At 34.0% G+C, this 19194-nt stretch overlaps 1 pseudogene; it reads right to left on the minus strand.

The window, feature by feature from the left end:
- Window positions 1-16937: 16937 nt before the first annotated feature.
- On the minus strand, window positions 16938-17056 carry LOC120622502 (uncharacterized; annotated as a pseudogene).
- Between the last annotated feature and the right edge of the window lie 2138 nt (window positions 17057-19194).

Consider the following 19194-nt stretch of genomic DNA (forward strand, 5'->3'; position numbering starts at 1 on the left):
CTTTAACTGTTTCCAAGTTTCACCTTAGACAAACTATGAACATAGAGTTAAATTGTACTCAGTTTGAAACAACTTGACACTGCATATATTAACCTAAATGGAAGGCAATATGCGTACACTGAAGCTGATTTAGTATGCAATATTTATCTGTGGGAGAGAGAAACACAATTCAATTCAGGCTGATTCATCCTCCATTTTCTGTGCAGAGTCCCACAGGAGGTCATCTACCATCGTTTTAGACCTGTTTGGTATGCTTGAATATATCAGGCAGTAATAGAGTAAAGCCTGCCATCATGGATGACAGGGTAACCACCCTCCCTCAAGTAGCTAGCACGCAGAGCTTAAATCTTTGTGTGTTTTTCCCCCACAGACTTTGTAAGCATAAAATTACTGTAATTGTTTTTGAAAAAACTTTTATGTTTTCACTTTATCAGTCAACCTAGGAGGCCTTTCCATGATGTGTACTGTTTCTATCTCCTGATGAATATCATTTTAGAATCTGGAGATGATCTTACTTTTATTTATTTATCCAGTTTGGTTAATATTCTTGTCACATCACATTGCTATGGTATGCCTTTCTTTTAACAATCTCTTCTTTTAGATTATATAATGAAAACATAGTTTTTCCGTATATTTTTCTAAATGTTATTTTTTAAAGTTAGATTTACTAGAGACATATACTAGTAGGAGTAGTGTCTGGGAAGAAAACTTTGAGCATTAAATATATTTAGTTAAATATGTTTCTTTATCTATTACTTCCTCCTCACTGAGTTATTATGAATTCTATATAGTACTCTACTGCCACTATTTTTAGTAGTTTCTGCTGTCATAAATATATATATATAACTATTAAAGTTTGTGAGTGCCCTTAAAAGCCTCCATTTATTATATATATATACTGGCAAAAATTAGGGTTTCTTTTTCTAAGTGTATGCACTAGAACTTCTACATCAAATGATAATTTTTCAAAATAGTAGTTTTGGAAGGTCGTTACATACTCTAATAACATTAATGTTTAAAACTTCTATGGAACACTTCTTATAAATCTTCTGAGGTATTTTATACATTTTACAAAATGATCACTTCAATTATTTGATAGGCGTATGTTTTTTGGGGGTGCTTACTATGTACAAGAAGTTGTCTTAAGCTCTTGAGATGGAGCAACTCATTTAAGCAACTCAATGAATAAAGTATATTATTATCCCAATTTAACAGGTGACAAAACTGAGACATCGAGAGATTAAGAAATTTGTCATGTTCTTATTGCCTGATACTTAATAAGTGTTCAGAAAATAAAGTTTCACTGAATGAATAAATGAATTGGTAAGTGAAATCTATGTTCTCTAAAGTTAACTTAAGGAACAATCTCTAAATAATACAGGCTTTTCATATAATCTTGTTATACCCATTCACTAGATATCAGGAAAAATTTATATCAGAACTTTAGAATTCTTAAGTTTTCTCTTCTTTGGCTGGGTTTGGTTGCTCTTCCTTTTGAGTCTACCAAATAAGACTGATCTTATACCTTCATGTCTTTTTATGCTGTTCTTTTGCTCAAGGTCATTCTGCATTGGAATGGTTATGCCCTTTTGTTCAGAACCAATATTTCAGACTCTGTTTCTGTTCTTATCCAAAAATCACCTTAGCTATGGGATTTTTATCAAATATTTTGCTACTTGGCTTTTGTGTCTTTCACCAACGAATTCCATTAGTCACTATAAGACATCACTTCACTTACTATTTTTGTGATTTTATTCTTTCACCCTCCCTCTACTTGAATGATCTCTATTCCCTGGCTGCCAGCTTCGCTGCTCTGTCCTAGCCTTCTGCACACTAGTGGGGTTAGTTGTTACAGGAGAAGTGTTGTAAATGAAGCATCTTAGAGGGAATATACTGCATATTTGGGGCTAACAATACACACAGTCACATCTCATGAATAATACCACTAGAAAGCAAAACAGAATTCAATGATATGGAATCTGACATTGGAACATCAACAAGGTTATAAAATTCATTTATTAAATCACTCATTTATTCAAATAGTGGCCACTGAGGACATATGATTTGTCAGGCAAAGTCTAGTCATAAGGAATACAAAGAATAAAAATAAGCGTCTGTTGGGGCGATCTAAAATCTGTTGTTGCCTTGGTGACACTGAGAGGTCCTCGGTTCTTTCTGCTGATGCAGTAATTACAGGTCAGTGAGATTTAGGAAAAATAAGATTTATTGAAAATATGTTTCAAGAAAGAAATGGGCTATGCCAAAGAAGGATACAGCCTTGTAGAATTTGGGAAGTAAACCTTATATTGCGGCCGAAATGGGTCGTTATAGGAGCGGTGCTAGATGATTGGCATGTGAGGTCATTTTGATTAACATTTGGCTGTTATATAACCTTTTGCCTATTGCACATGCAGTTACCCAGAATTCAGTCTTCTGGGCACATGCATGATATTACAATGATGGTATAATGAGACTAAGCTTATAGAAAGGCTAGTCTAGAACTAACTGCACAGGAGCTTGTGGCTGGACCAAACCAGCAGCTATTTTATAGTTTTTTACTCCTTTGTGTCTCAGAATGTAGGGGTAATTTCTAACCATAAAATGAGTGTTTCAGGGAAGTCTTAAGGGAGGTCTTAGGGTGGGGCCTTCATTCCCTAGTCAATGATGTCTACCTAACGAAGTATATGTGTGAGGTAGCTAGTCAGACATGAGTGTCAGGGGAACAAAGGAATAGGGGCTCACCTCCATAACCATAGAAACTTCCCTTGAAGACCTTCCTTAAGGACTTCCCAGAAATACCTCCCTTTTAGATTATAACTTACCCCATATCCTAGAGCACAAAGGCCATAAAAAGCTACTGGCTAAATCAGCTACAAACACATGCGCAGAAAGTACTGCCCTTAACTTCAGCCTCATTATACCATCATTATAATATCACTACTATGCCTGGATGTTCATGAATCTAATTATAACAGACTGAATTCTGGGTACGCATTGCACACTAGGCAAAGTTATCGTTTAGTGTCAATCAGGTGTCAGTCAAAATGACCTCAATTGCCAATCACCTAGGAATGCCTTCGGAACCACCATCACGGCCCAAATATAAAGCAGACTTTCCCACTTCTGGGCCCTATTTGCTCTTTTGGGTTCTATCTCTTTTTGGTGGCCTTTTGTGGCCTTTTTGCCCTTTAGTAGCCATTTTGGCCCCTTTGTGTTGGTTATAGCGCTGGGACCATGTGCCTCCTTGGGGTGTACTTTATCTTTGTAAAATACATTTTTAATAAAACTATTAGATCTCAATGACCTCTGATTCTTCACTGCCGTCATTCAAGGAGGAACCAAGGAAAAACCGAGGAAAAACGCTAACTGCACGTCCGCGCTGTTGGTATCACTCTCCCTCCCACCTTCCGCTGGGGCGAAAACGAACTCCTATTGGCCTCAACGGTGACATGTGTTTTTTTTCTTCAAGAGATCACAAAATTCACCAAGTTTTATAAGGAAACGGGCACTGAGAAAATGCCATTGTTGCCGGCTTACTGAACATATTTGGGCAAGAGTTTTCAATTTCTTACTATGTATGAGTTAGTAGAGGTTATAAAAATAAAGGAATATGTATAAGAATTAGAATTTAAATAAAAAAATTGTGGTTTAACTTTATGAATTTTCATAAATTTTTATAAATTTTTAATTTATAAAGTTTGCCTACACATTCACTATTTATAATTACCTGTTCTATTTTTCACCTAATATCTAGTTGAAAATCTTTACAACTAATATGGGTTTGGATTAATTTTAATGACATAATAAATTGCCTTAAAAAGAATTATTTTCAGATTATCAAGTGATACAGGAATGAAAATTCACCAAATATGAAACTTCTACAGTATTTAAAAAATACATCTTTTTACTTAAGAATAATCCTGAATCTACTCCTTAAAGAAAGAAAAATGCTCCTCACAGTAGTAATAGTATTTTCTTAAAGCAATTTCTGTTGTTTCGGCCTTTGCCAACCTGACAGGATTTCAGGCATGCAAATTGCAGGCTGCTTAGTTTATCCAAATCAACTTGAAAAGTTCTGCCCATAAAAATCTCACTTCTCTAGCTCTCAAACAAATTTAAATGAGGAAAATCTGGTACTTAATGTTCTCCTGGTTAGGTTGCCTAGCAACCACTCCACCCAGCAGCTCACACTGTGGGTTAGGTGTAAATTTAACTATTGCAACGCTTATAGGAATACAAGTAAATATACAAACACAGGTAACAAAATTACGTACTTGTAAAAATCATGTGGCACATCTTTGCTCAGACTAAACTTCTTTACAATATCACATTTACCTGTTTTTTAAAAAGATTTGTCTTTCCTGATTTAAAGGAATTCAGTAGAAGATATCCCACATTTATAAGGTGACTTTTAAAGACATTGATAACTGCGTTAAATTAGTAAATATTTTAACTCAGATTTTTTTTTGAAGAGAGATGTCTTGGAAAGGAATAAAGCATATATATTTAGCTTGTATTAAGATTACAAATTAATAAAATTTTTCAAAGAAAATTTCATAAGCTGCAATCATCTAAAATGTATTTTCTTGTACAGTGTGCATCCTTTATTTTGTCAGATCTCAAGTTCCTTATATATTACTAACAAGAGTTGTGATCAGTAAAACCATAATAAAGATGATTTCTTGTCAAATGCCCTACTTCAATTCTTAACCAAATCCTTATTTGATTGGTGTTCTATTCTGAATCATTTATGCTTGTAATTTTCAACTTGGGTCTGTCACAAAAATTCTTATCAAAAGCTTTTTCAAAAACAAATGAAGCATATTCTTAGCTGTTTTCAACAAGCCTGCGAGATAATAATCCAGGTAAGGAGTAAAAACATCTAAGCCTGGTTTAGCATATTGTTAGCATATAAATATTCTTTCTTGTGAAAGGTTCTACTTCAGATCTTTATTTGTAAAATGTGTTATTTGAAGAAACATATAATCTCTATTTTCTATTTCTAGTATATGTAAAACTATATCAAATTTTGAGACAAAATATGGATTTGTTGTTTTACATTTAATTTTCATTTGCCTTAAGTCTTATAGAGAACTTCAATTAATCAAGTGGAGATAGTAACATAGTTAATAATTATTGAGATGTGTTATTGAAATGCACCAATAGGAATATTTGTATTATACATGAAAATCTTTCATTTAGGTTGAATATTTTTCTGTGAATTGGAATACATGGATTTTTTCTAAAGAAAAAAAATTATATTAGAGATAAATGATTTCCCAAAAGTGTGGCACTTTGGTTTCTAATCGTTTTCTCAATTGAACATTACCTTTCCCTAAAAAAAGAAAAACTATTTACATGGTTTCCCAAGTCAATTTTAATCAAAGCATTGTCACTAAAGAATATTTAAAGCCCAAATTACTGTTGATCAGTTCTTTTACTACCATATAATAAAACTGGAAGTAAACATTTTCAATTGTGATGTGCCAAAAATTTGAGAGTAAGCAGGTAGTACTTAAATAAAAAATGAGGCTAAATAACTTGATGAGCCTAGTGTGGGAAATAGAAATCGAGAGTACTGTTTGTGGATACAAAAATAGTAATATTTTGCACATTCACGACAGTATTTCTCTGTATGAAACCCCAGAACTTCTTGTGCACTCTTGGTGGTGCAAAGAATAAATTCTTAAAGTTGTAAATAAATAAAATAATATTTCATATTTATTATATCTTTCTCATAAATTGACCAGTTTAACAAAGGAGACACAAAGTGGGCCACAGAATTTTCTAAGAAGAAATTCAGTGACTATAGTTGTCTTTAAATCCTCTTATTGTCATTGCCCTCATGGCCCCTTGTTCTGCTGAGTGTACCCAAGGCAGTTCTTCCTGTCAGGGCCTGAAAGGAAACATTGATTCTCTTCTAACTATGCAGTACAGCACAGAACTACAGATTAAGAGAGGTGCTAATGGCAAGATCAGGAGTGTGGAACAAAATTTTCAGAGGCATAGTGAGGCATATAAGATTCAGAAATGAAGTTATTGCTGCATTAAGGAGCACAAACATAGAGATCGAGAGAGAAATTTATTGAAGAATATAAAATATATATATAAAAAAGCAGAGCCACCAATGACAAAAAGATCAAGGAAAGAAAATGAGGTGTTCCTCGAATAAACAAGTAACATTTGGGGAAGGCGGGTGGAGGTGGAGGGGATGAAAGAGAGATGACAGATGGAGCTGGCTTACAAAAGTGCAAGATTATATGAAAGAACTTCAACTTAACATTTAACAGAGGGAGAGAAGGTTCTCTTGCACAGACTGAAATACCTTTTACTGTAGTAGAAAATGAAATATTAAAAGGCTTTATTATTGCACTGGAGCAGATAATTAGGCAATTAAAACTATTAAAATTTGATAGAATATCAGAACTTCTAAGGCATGCCTGCCAAGTTTTAACTTTTCAGACTAACACTTGGCTTTTGAAACGTTACCCTTGCTTTTAAAAATTGTTAATGCTTTGTTGCTAAGTCTGCTTTCCAATATTGGAAATCAGAAATATTAGAGGAAGAAGTAGGATGTATTCTCAGAGAAAAATAAAAAATTTGTAAGGAATATATATGTAGAAGATAAAGAAACAAGGCTGGGCAATGCACAAAACGATTTGTGAATTAAAGACAATCATTAGCTAAGAATTAGTTATATTTTGAGAAAAAGGCTAATATCAAAAACCTTTTGTAGAGAATGTATACAAAGTATACAAGCATTCCCATACAAATTAATAAAATTGTTCTACATTTTTATGAATTCAAATGTCTAAAACACAAATAATATTTTAGCAGTAAGAAAGTAGAAATTAAATTTAAGATTGATAGCAAAATTTCCAACAGATAAGTTTTTCTGAAATCTTTAGGTAATATGTAATTTAGAATTATTAAGAATATACTAATATTTTACTAAAAAAGAGATAGAGTAATTAGAATCTGACTTCTAACTAGGACAAAGGGAAAAATATAAAAATTGTGGGCAAATGAAGTGGTTTTTGTTATCCTACCACAAAAATATCATTTTCTGTAGTTGTTCTTTGACCATTACTATAGCAACCTCAGAGTCTGATTTGTACTATAAAAATAAACTTAAATATTTAAGTCTAGAAGAGTCCTGAGAGTCTAATAAATTCTTGATTGCTTTATTAAACCACTAATAAGTCACATTTAAAATATGAATGGCATTAGATTTTATAATTTATATTTTAAATAAAAATTGGACCACATTTCAAGAGAATGTTACGGTGTTTTTAAAATTTCCAGTCATATATTAACATATAGTGAATAAAGTCTGGTGTGTTAAACAAATTATTTTCAATTTTATTAAGAGTTTGATTTGTCACTTTTACAGCAACTTTGGGGCTTTAGTTTATATGTGCAGAGAAATCATGGCTTTCAAGAATAAAATGAGCATATTTCTTTTTCTAATCTGAACAAAATTGTTTCAGAATAGTGTGTCATTATATTTAAAGTCAGTGTTCAAAATTTCTGGTCAGGATGACTGATTAATAATATGCTAAAGTATCTTCCTTCCTGTTTCAAAGACATATTTATTTTTTACTAGATAGTCATGTTCAAAAATAACAAATGGAAATACCCAAGTGACCAGAAACTAAATGAGCATCCAGCATGTGAGCAGGAGTTAAATTCACATGGCCCACAGAGAGACAAGTAAATACAGATATTAGAGATAGGATTTAAAACCCACACAAGACCCATAATTAAAACTGGACTTAATAAAGCCAGGAGCCAGAAAGATGCTGCACTGCCTATAAGTAAGGACTAGAGCATATCTACCTGATATCTTGGGACCTCAGCTGGAGACAGTTCCCTAGATAGGCTGAAATATTGGAGAATCAACCACCAAAAGATTCAAAGCTTAAACTTCACTCAGTGTCAGTTACAGCAGAAAAAATAAAATAAAATTTAAGATTGACAGCACCTGAAATCTCAACACTTAAACCTCAAATTAATCAACAGTTGTAAGCACTGTTTCGGAATTTATCTGGAAAAGGTAACAATGGAAACACTCTACAAAGATATAGTAGAAAATGATTACTGATGAAGGTGAGCTCAAAAACAAGAACTATGGAATATGTGGGAAGTATTACTACATGAAAGGCTATCCTCAGATTCAAACTAAATACATTCACAGCAGATTTTATAGACAACAGAGTAGGATTAAAAGAACTGTAAAAATCTGTACTGGGAATTGTGGTTTTCAAACCTTATTAGAATCTTTGTCAGCGTGTTTGAAAACAAGAGATGCCAGGTCCTCTGCTAGAGGTTTTGGTTGAATCTAAACATTTAATCTGATATGGCAGGGTTTACAGATTGAACCTGCACTAAAATTTAGAAACAACTGTATGTTTCTTGAAAATAATTAGAGCCATCTTACCAAAAATATATGATCACATACATACATACATAATACACATATGCATATACCTGTATACACATATACACACATACATATATGTGTGTATGATTTCATGATATATTAAGAAATATATATTTTGGTTTTTGTCCTAGCTCCTGTTCAAACCTCCTAAAATCCTTGTAACTTGCTAAGTAACAAGAGCTATAGGAGCATCTTTTGTAATATTTATTTTTTGTTCCTAGTGTTGCAGAAAAATTGCAAAACTCAAATCAGCAAAAAATCAAGCAGCACCCAGAGGGTTGGGGAAATTCAGGTTTATTATGCTGTAGGTCCCAGAAGAGCTAGTGCTCTGAAAATCTGGGCCCCTAGTTTAGGGGAAATTTTGTTTATATATCCTCGCTGTTACAGTTGGCATGGGCTGATTGGTTGATTTGTCCTCAGCTAGTTGTAGACCCTGGGAGTTGTTATGGATTACAGGCAGCTCAAATAGGTATTTAGTCAATACATCAGTTATCTATAGGAAGCATTCCGAAGGTGAGGGTGGGTCTGTATGTTTACAGAAACAGGATGAGAGAAGTTGATTACAGTAAGCAAGCATGTTTACAGAAGCAGAATACAGAACTGGTTACAAAGTTAGCCATCTGAGTGGAAAATTCCTTTACACCAGCTCCCAAAACAGCTCTGTTGTAGCAAAGGTGAAAGAATTGTCTTTGCCACTTATAAAAAGCTTCTTTCAACCACACCTAAGTTTATGTTAATGATGTGACTTTTCCAATGCCTGGAAGGATGGGGGGGTGGCTAGTGGCAGGGGAACTAGTCATGTGATTAATTCACCCTTGACCGCCAGAAAGGGGAGCTTGAGGTTGAGTTAGTCAACAATGGCCGATGATTGAATCAATCATGTCTACATAACATCTACATAATGAAACATGCTACCTTAAAAAGTTCAGAGGGCTTTTCTGGGTTGGTGAACACACCCATGTACTGGGAGGGCAGTACATCTGGAGAGGGTATAGAAACTCCATACCCCTTTTCCACACCTTGGTCTATGCATCTCTTGCACTTGGCTGTTTCTGAGTTATATATTTTGTAGTAAATGGTTAATCATAATTAAAGTGCTTTCCTGACGCCTCTGAGCCATTTTAGCTAATTATTGAACCCAAGGAGGGGACTATGGGGACCCTCGGTTTCTAGTCAGTTGGTCACAAGTCTGGGAGGCCTAGACTTTGGCATCAGAAGTGCAACAGTCTGTGGGACAAAGTCTTTAATTCATGGGATCGGATGCTAACTCTAGGTTGATAGTGTCAGAATTGAAGTTAATTATAGAATACCCAATTGTTGTCCAGAGAATTGGAGAATTGCTTGGTGTGGAAAACTGACACAGTATCGAAAATGGTGAAAAAGAAACACTATTTTTCCTTTTAGTGTGTACGTGTGTGTATCACTAAAAATAACTTTAGGAAAAATAATTTGTCCTAATGAAGACAGAGTTAGTCTTTAAAATCTTGCTTCAGTCAATAAAGGCTTTGTTTTTGTGTGAAAGCAGTAATTTTAAAAACAACATGGATCCTGAGTTCTCCCAACTCTGATGGGAGCCCAGGGAAGGGTTTGATGTGAATAATAGGGGAGAGGGTCCTGACAGCTATGAATAAAAAAGAGAAAAGCAGAAGAGCTGTTTCACAAAAATATTGTCACTTTGTAACACTCGATTGGTTTTAAATAGAACTATTTACTTCACCAAATACTGCATAACTAGTTATTCTTGAACTTCTAATTAAAATAGCTTTTAGTAAATGGCAAACACACACACACACACACACACATACACACACACACACGCTCTGCACTCACACACACTCACATACATATTTATAAGCAGGACCAGAAACTTCATACAGCTTGTATTTTAAACTGCATTACAGAATTAATCATTTTGCCAATTTAAAGGAGAAAACATAGTTTAAAAACTATGTCAGCAAACATTTCCCACTTTTATATGTCTGTAAAGGAAGAATGAGACTACATAGGCAATGCAGGTTCAACTGCCATGCCATTCTTTCAAAGTTAGAGAATTGCAACTTTGAAAGTTGTAGCTTTAAAACATGTATATGATTGAAATTTTACCTGGACAAAACTTTATATTAAGTGTTGAAACACATTGAGTAAGATGCTATTACTATCTTACAATTCTAAATAATGCTATGCTTTCTCCTTTAAAGAATTAACATGTTAAGGAAAAATATGGGAAAAAATTGCAATAGATAGTTTTTCAGTGCAACCTCCCACATAAATAAGTCACCTTATAGATTTTGCCTATAAAAGGCCAGTTGGCCAATGAAATTTGGTTCTTATTTATCATCTATCTATCTATCTATCTATCTATCTATCTATCTATCTATCTATCTGTCTATCTAATCATCTATCTAGTACTATAAAGTATACTAACAAATGTTTTTAATATAATATGTTAGTAGTACAAAAACATACTAATGGCATAGAGAGTATAGTATAGATAATATATCTGTATGTTATGCGTTAAATTATATCCCCTTGAATTTCATAGGTTATAATTCTAAACCCTAGTACCCCAGAATGTGACTTTATATGACAGAAAAAGGTCATTGAAGATGCAACTAGTTAAGACATGGTCACATTGGAGTAGGATGGGCCCCCAATTCGATATAACTGGTGTCTTTATAAAAAAGGGATATTTGCACCCAAATATGCACACAGGAGAAATGTCAATTGCAGGTGAAAGAGAGTGAGGTTGGTGATGCTTCTAAAAGCAAATAATGCCAAAGATAGGCAACGAATGACAATTAGTGTGGAACAGATCTTCCCTCAGAGCTCTTGGGAGGAATCAACTCTGCTGACACTAATCTTGTAGTGTTCACCTCCATAATTGTAAGACAGTACATTTCTTTTGTTTAAACCATCCAGTTTGTTTTACTTTGTTACAATAGCCTTAGCAAACTGATACATTATGTGATACTATATGATACTGTATAATGTAGATAACATTTATCTAATGTACTAATAATCTAACTATACTAATATATATCTACTTAATATTGAATGTAGTGCCACCATTCTGAATGACACAAAAAGTTTTAAGATACAATAAAAATGTAGTTAATAAATTAAGTGAGACATAAGTTTTATTTTATTCAAGTAACCTAAATGCAAAAACTTTAACTGTACTTAGGTTGGTTGCTTAATGGGGGTAATGTTTGTGCAAACATAATAGTTTATAGAAAAGCAATAAAGAGTTGGAAGTGACCTTTGAGGTTATTTAATCTAGCTTCTGTCTCAGTACTGAAATACTCCCCATAAGATCCTCGAGGAACAGCTAATTACCTTCTTTAGTGGGAACAGACAGAAGGGTGTGACTGACTGCCTAAAGGCACCAGGGAATAGTCCAAAAGAGGAAGTGATAATTAGCTTGAGTTGACATGGATGAGAATGGCAAATTTCCCTAAGGCTGCAGTATAGATGGTGAGAAAAGTAGATTAGCACAAGAAGCTGTCCTAGCCAGTTTGTGAAGTGTCTTAGTACTATCCAAAGCAGCCTTAACTAGTCTTGTAGGTGATAGGGCATGCTTTATGTCTAAGAGTAAATGCACCTATTATTAATAGGCATATATTTTAGGGAGCTGGTACTTGTGAAAGAATGGAGGTGCTTTGGAGGAAGATCAGAATGCTGGCAGCTCAATCAATAGGAAGATGTTACTTGCTTGTTTAGTATAAATAATTTGCAGTTTCTCATTTGATATCTTTTCACTATTGGACCTGTCTTATCACCAGATCCCATTCCAATTGTATCTTGTCACTCACTACAATGCCTCCTACTAATTGGTCATATTAGGTAGTTAGGCATGAGCCACAGGAGCCAAGGCCCAGCTCTGTCACCATAGAAACTTCCCTTGAAGACCTTTCTTAAGTACCTCCCAGAAATATCTCTCTTTTAAGGTTATAAATTACCCCAAATCCTAGAGCACACAGGCCATAAAAGCTGCTGGCTAAAACAGCTACAAACACATGCACAGAAAGTACTGCCCCTAACTTCAACCTCATTATACCATCATTATAATCTCATGACTATGCCTGGAAGTTCATGAATCTAATTATTAACAGACTGAATTCTGGGTAAGCACAGTGCAATAGACAAAAGTTATATAGCAGTGAACTGTCAGTCAGGGAGATCTCACATACAGATCATCTAGGACTCCCATCCAGGCCCAAATATAAACAAATCTTCCCATCTCTGCATTGTTACAGCTCTCCTGGCTGGAAACTCATCCCTCCCTTTGGGGTGTACTATCTTATCTCTTTATCTCCTAAATTCCACAGGGTTGCAGCCTTCTTTAGCTAAGCCTGTCTCCTTCTAAATAGTACTTTCAACAAATCTTACTTTTTCTCAGTCTTGCTGACCTGTAATTCTTTGTTGCTTCAGCGGGAAGAACTGAGGAACAAACACCCAATGCCACCGTCCACAGTACTCAGCTATCCACCACTGTCCTCCTCCCCGACACCACTGGGGTGATGACGGATTTCACTTCACTCCAGTGGAGTGACAGTCATACTGAAATTATTTATTATTCTATAAATTCACATTTTCTGCATCTTATGCTGCCTTTGCACACGTTATTCTTATTGCCTAAAGGATGTCCTCCATTACTTAATTATTAAAATCTTATTTATTTTTAAGATACAACTCAAAAGTCACCTACATTTTGCAGACAAAGCAATGTTATTGCTCTTCCCACTCTGCTCCCAAAACATTTTGAACGCGACTTTATAACACCAGCCTTTTCTTATACTATTCTTATTTGCATACCTTTGTAGCCATACAGTCAGTAACAGATGCCCCTTTGGGCATACATAGTATTTATATTTATCTTTATATTTTAAATCTACAAGCAGAGTGTTGTTAAAGAGGAAACCAGAGGCCCAAAATGGCATTGCTCGTGCTAAAGCTCATGATACAAAACCTAGATTTGCTAACTGATCTAACTGCTGTTTTAACCTGTCCTAGAAATAAAATCTTAATCATCCAGTCTGGAATTTTCTAGTCAAGCTCCACTAAGGTGACCTGTCACATGGGCCCTCAACGTACCCCACAGAAAAGAGAGGCAATCCACATTATAAACACTCTTGCTGTTTCCTTCCCCCCAAAAGAAGGTGTCTTGACCTAAAAATAATCCTCTTTTCTTCTGTTACCACCTCCTTCAATCCATCCTTCCTTTAAAACCTTTCTATTTTGTACAGCGCCTAAGAGAGCCCTTGCTAGATGGGGTGCTGCCCCATCCATGAACCACTTAATAAACCAAGTACGACTTTGAATTTACCCAGTTGAATTTTGTTTGTTAACATTGTTTTGTATATACTATAAAGTTAATGTTGGTTATATAAAAAAAGAATGAATGTTATATTACATGACTTTTGTGTTGGAAATTGGAGAATTTAAAATACCAGATTAGAAAGATGTGTTAAAGATTATCTTTCCCATATACTCATGACAAAATCTAAACTCATGGGAAAGCTCTCTGTATGGGCTAATTTTATTGTTTATATATCGTTGTAGCCCCAGCCCAGCAGTAAATTGAAAATTCCATTAATGCTTGACAGAGTATCAATATCAAATCATATATTTTAGAATTAATTTTAGAATGAAGCTTGTTTGATGTTGAGCTCACAAGATAAAATTATGCAAAATAAAGTTTTATAAAAATTTTAATATAAAAATGTATAGAGATCGATTATAAATTTATTTACAAAAGGAAACTGTGACTTCTTTATTTTTGTCTTTAACCAACCATGTCTTTGTATTAAGTCCCCAGATATCTGGTAGAAGAAAAAGATTTTTAAGTTTTGGTCCCATCTGGTTTAAAATTTAGTGAATTAATCATTTAAAATAACCTTCTATGAAAAAAGAATAAAAATTGTCATCTTTCAGACTTCTTAGTCTTTCATTAGTTACATTCCATTATGTATGTAACTTCTTCCCTAGTTGCATTCCATTATGATATCTGGCTATATTGGAGAAGAGATTTGGCTTATGCTATTTTGTGATGGGGTGATGAAGGAGAGTACTTGGCAAGGTAGGAGCGTCTGGCCCTCCAGGATTATCTGTTGTCCACCTAGTTGCTGCTTGATATGTTGGCAATTGCAACTGAACACTTCAGCAGCTATAATTTATGATCTGGTCTTTTTTGGCCTCATTTCGGCTCCTGCAGTCATAAGAGATCCTTCTGGCCTCTGGCTGAGACTCCCATTCAACTGTAGCTTATCTTGTGTCTGGTATAGAAATATCTTGAATAAGCAGAATTTTAGGGAGTCCTGACATGAATTATGACTCACCTAAAATTGCACATCTATTAATTCATTCTAATTTTATCCAAAAATGTATTCTAGGGTCTCAATGAAAGCCTGTGTTTTCATACCAGTATTTAACAAAAGAGATTGGTCATGAATGCATTTTAGATCGACCTTTTTTTGGCCTTTGTTTTTATGAACTGATATTCATAAAGCCATCCCTCAAAGGTCATATGTGCATTACAGTTTTCCAGTTATTGATTCTTTGGAATCATATCCTCCTTTGCTGCCGTGAAAATGAGGCTTTATAGGATTGTCTCTTGGTGAATATTTTCATATAGACTTATGAATCTGATGATTCTTTTTAATACATTTTAGTTATTTGAAATAACACACTGCCTGAGAACCATCTATGTACATTGTCCTGAAAAGCAGGAAAAGAGAGAGCTTGAGCATGTGTACAAATTTTGCGACCCTTTTAATTAATTTGTATTAATTAATATTCTTATTAATAATCATCATATATAAGATCTAATTTATCTACAGTAGTGTCAAAGATGTCTTTTGAAGAAAGTACTCTCTAAACTCTTAATTGTTTTGTAAATAATTACAAACCAATTTTCCTCCATCATTTATTATGCTTAAAATTGTTTTTAGAAATTTATACTAAATCATAACAAAGTGATCAAGAACAATCTCTCCATGTTGAAACTCCATGAATTATCTATAAAACGGAAATAATAATAGTATCTCCTTCATAGGAATGTTATGAGGACTAAACGAAATTATACTTCTCAAAATTATCTATTGTCTGATGGCTTAGAAACAAAAATATTAACTAATATCACCTTGTGGGAGAGAAAATTGAGTCTTAAATTTTAATTTATCCATGAAAGCAGTTGGCCCTAGGAGCCTGTATTTACTCAGCTCATTTTTCAACGGAGATGCGGTGACATTATGTTCAGTTGTATTCTTGTAGAGCTCTACAATTTCTATAAAAATGTAAATGGTTTCACTGTTAAGGCATACTGCTCTACACTTGAGCAGGTATGTAGAATAGCGTTCCCACAGGATCTGACGGGAAAGTAATCTTGAACCCAATATTGCCAAATATCTATTAAGTTTTAGTTGAAAGAAATAGTATTGATGGAGGCTTGCCTTAAGGTCATGAACATTGTACGCATTCCTGTAGACCACCGTTTTTTAAACATTGTGTTGTTGTTGTTTTAACAAGCAAAACCATTATTCTTTAGGAAATCTTACATAGAAATTTGAGATAAAACAGATTTTTAAAAGTTTGATCAGTTTGAAGGATGTCAGAATCACCACAACCGTAGTTATTCATCCTTCAACATCCCAGCCCTTGATCTTGAATGCAGAATCCTCTCATTTTGAAGATCAAAAACTACTCTGTTAGATCATTTAATTTCTGCTCTTGTTCTATCCAGGAAATCAGAGAGCTGTGTACTCAGCTTATATTTTATTATTTCCCCATTCTTCAAATCATTCAAAAATCAATGATTTTGATTTTGAGCCAGACACTTCAAATCATTCAAAAATCAATGATTTTAATTTTGAGCCAGACACTATTCTTGGTGTTGGGTGACACAAGAGCCAAGGATTTGCATCTTGGGCCAAATTATATTATATTTTTAGAGAGAGGAGATAAATAATAAATAAGTAAAAAAATGTATACTGATCATTATCACACACTTGTAAGTTCTCTGAAGATGATAAAAACAGAGTGTTATACTAGAGGGTATGGGTTACAGAAGGGGATCACTTCGGACAGGGTCAATGAGTAAGTTCTATCAGGGGAAGAACTAGAGGGAAAAGCCTTCCATAGGAGAAGAAAGCAATTATAGTAATACTCAGTTATACTGAGTTGGGCTTATTTGAAAATCAGAAAGAATGACAGTATTTAAGAAGCTTGGTGAGAAAAGCAGAGAAGATGCTAGCTATAAGATGGTATGTGAGAGTAAAGCAAGGACCAGTTCCTATAGGGTCTTATAGAATCCAGTTTTAACTGGAGCTCGGATTATTCAACATTCAGAGAAATACCATCAGAGGATGTGAGGAAGGAAGGATTTGATTTACATTTTACAAGGACCTCTCTAACAGTCAGGAAGAGAGAGAATGGTCCAGGAGCAAGACAGCAAACGTATCCTTTTCTTTCTTTCTTTCTTTTTTTTTTTTTTTTATGCTCACAGTATCTGATATTCCTAGGTGGTTTCCCATCCAAGCACTAACCAGGTCCGACCCTGCTTAGCTTCCGAGATCAGATGAGATCGGGGACATTCAGGGTGGCATGGCCATAACTTACATCCTTTTTAAAGTGTTTTCGCTGGACAGCAGTTTGGCCTCTTTTGAGAATCACAAAGTCATTTTCAAACTGTCTTCAGGATAAAAATAAACATATCTGGCTTACATCCTAAGAATCTAATGTCTGTTAAGCAATTAGTTTGTATTTATTTGATGGATGGTTATAGATCACTTTAGTGATCACTATGTTTGCTTCTTGAACTGCAAATAAAGATGGAGGAATTCCATGCAGTCCATTATGTACACTAGCATTATCATTGGTGATTCTTAATTTAAGTTCCATCCTTCTCTCTTTTTCTTACTTTTCTCACTTACATGCAAATTTATACTACATGTATAGTGCATAGCTATACAGTGTTCAGGGTATGGCTTTGAAATTAGTCTTCAATCTTTCGTTTGATTTTTTTTTTTAATTTGAATAAGTGGAAATAGAGAGTGTCATGGTCCGATAATAAATAAATTAATCATTAAAAATTAGGTGTACAAATATCTTAGGCATTATAACAAAGCATGTTCCATGCGTCATTTTAAATTCACCAAAACTTAGTAGTTTTTTATATTGTATAGTCAAAGTCAGTACCAAAGTAAATAATCACCATAGCTCTAGAGAAAAAACAAAAAATTTGAACTATACATTATAAAAGACTGTTATAAAACTGTTATAAAACCAAATCCTAAATCTTTAATATGTAGAAAGTAATTTAAAACCAGACACTATTTTTTGTTGCAATTGTGGAAAATATTACACATTACAAAATTTTAAATATTATAACATTTATTTTATGTGTTTTCATGATTTAACATACATATGTTAACTTATTCCAAAAAGCTTTAGGCTGTAATAAAGAATAAAAAGCATTTATCTGCCTCTTATAAGCAAAAGTTTGCAATCTAGGAGGCACAGATTCAGACAGCAACTCAAATTGTGCTCCAAGGAAGACAAAGAAAGCCAGAGCTTATAAAGGCAAAAACCACAGTTGTAACAAAAAACTTTTCTTATTGGCTGTCTAATATGGTATGATGACGAGTTCAAAAAGGGTTGGTCAGGTCCAGGTGGTGAGACTCTGAGGTAAGCAAGTTCCAAGATGTGCTTCTACAGTAAGCATGGAAGTCCAAGAGTTCAAACCTCAATTCGATTCTATATGCAAATGAAGGATACTGGCCAGTGAAACAGATTGGTTCCTTTCAAGGTGAAGAGTGCATGCTGATGGTTTGGTTGCCATGGTAAAGAGGAAGTAAAGTTTAGGCTGTGCTTTCATGGCTGGTTCAAAAGTTCAAAAGTTCATGGATGAGATGAGCATAAGGCAAACTTCTTCATGGCCTGCCAGCTCCACTTAGTACCTTTGACATAAATGACTCTATCGCAGCAATTTCCATTCATAAGTACTTTCATAATTTACATATGTATGTGACTTATTCCAAAGATCCTTCTCATGTTTTAACTATATATGTTATCATCACTGATTTATGAATCATTCAATATAACTTTCTTAATCTGCTGAAATTGTATGACATTTGCAGATTTCATTATCTATGCTATAGATCTATATATCTATAAATGTGCTTATTGTATTCAATATCATGACTCAATTTTAATATTTTTATATTAAATGTCCTTTGCAAATATATGTAGCAATTGTGATTTTTTTATTAAAGTTTTAGAATTGCTAGCATCTCACAGAAGATATTAGAAAATGTACTGAACCAGAAATGCTAGAGTAAGTTTAAATGTAAGAAAATAAAGTGTCAAGAAAATCTACTGTGATTGTTCATAAATCAGTATATGTAGAATTAAAAATGTGACAGTGTTCTAAGTTAGACTTCATGAAAAGCACGTACAATCTTGAGAGCATGTCTTGACATTTAAAGTATATGCAGCAATTCATTGTATAAAAATGGCCTAGTTCCCAAGACAGCAGCTCAAATGTGTTATATACCTGAGAAACATCTGCAAAGCTGCTTGCTTTTTGCAAAATTCTGTGTTTGGCAAGAGAACACAGATTCAACTATTCAAAATAAAAGATAGCCCTAAAAGACCGAAGGGAAATCAAGACAAAATGTTTTAATGATTAAATTCTATTATGTCAAAAGCTTTAAATAAAAATTTGCTTTAGCAATTGATGTTTATTTTTTGCA

Source organism: Pteropus medius, unplaced genomic scaffold, assembly GCF_902729225.1.
Source record: "Pteropus medius unplaced genomic scaffold, Ma_sr-lr_union100, whole genome shotgun sequence".
NCBI classification, from domain to species: domain Eukaryota; kingdom Metazoa; phylum Chordata; class Mammalia; order Chiroptera; family Pteropodidae; genus Pteropus; species Pteropus medius.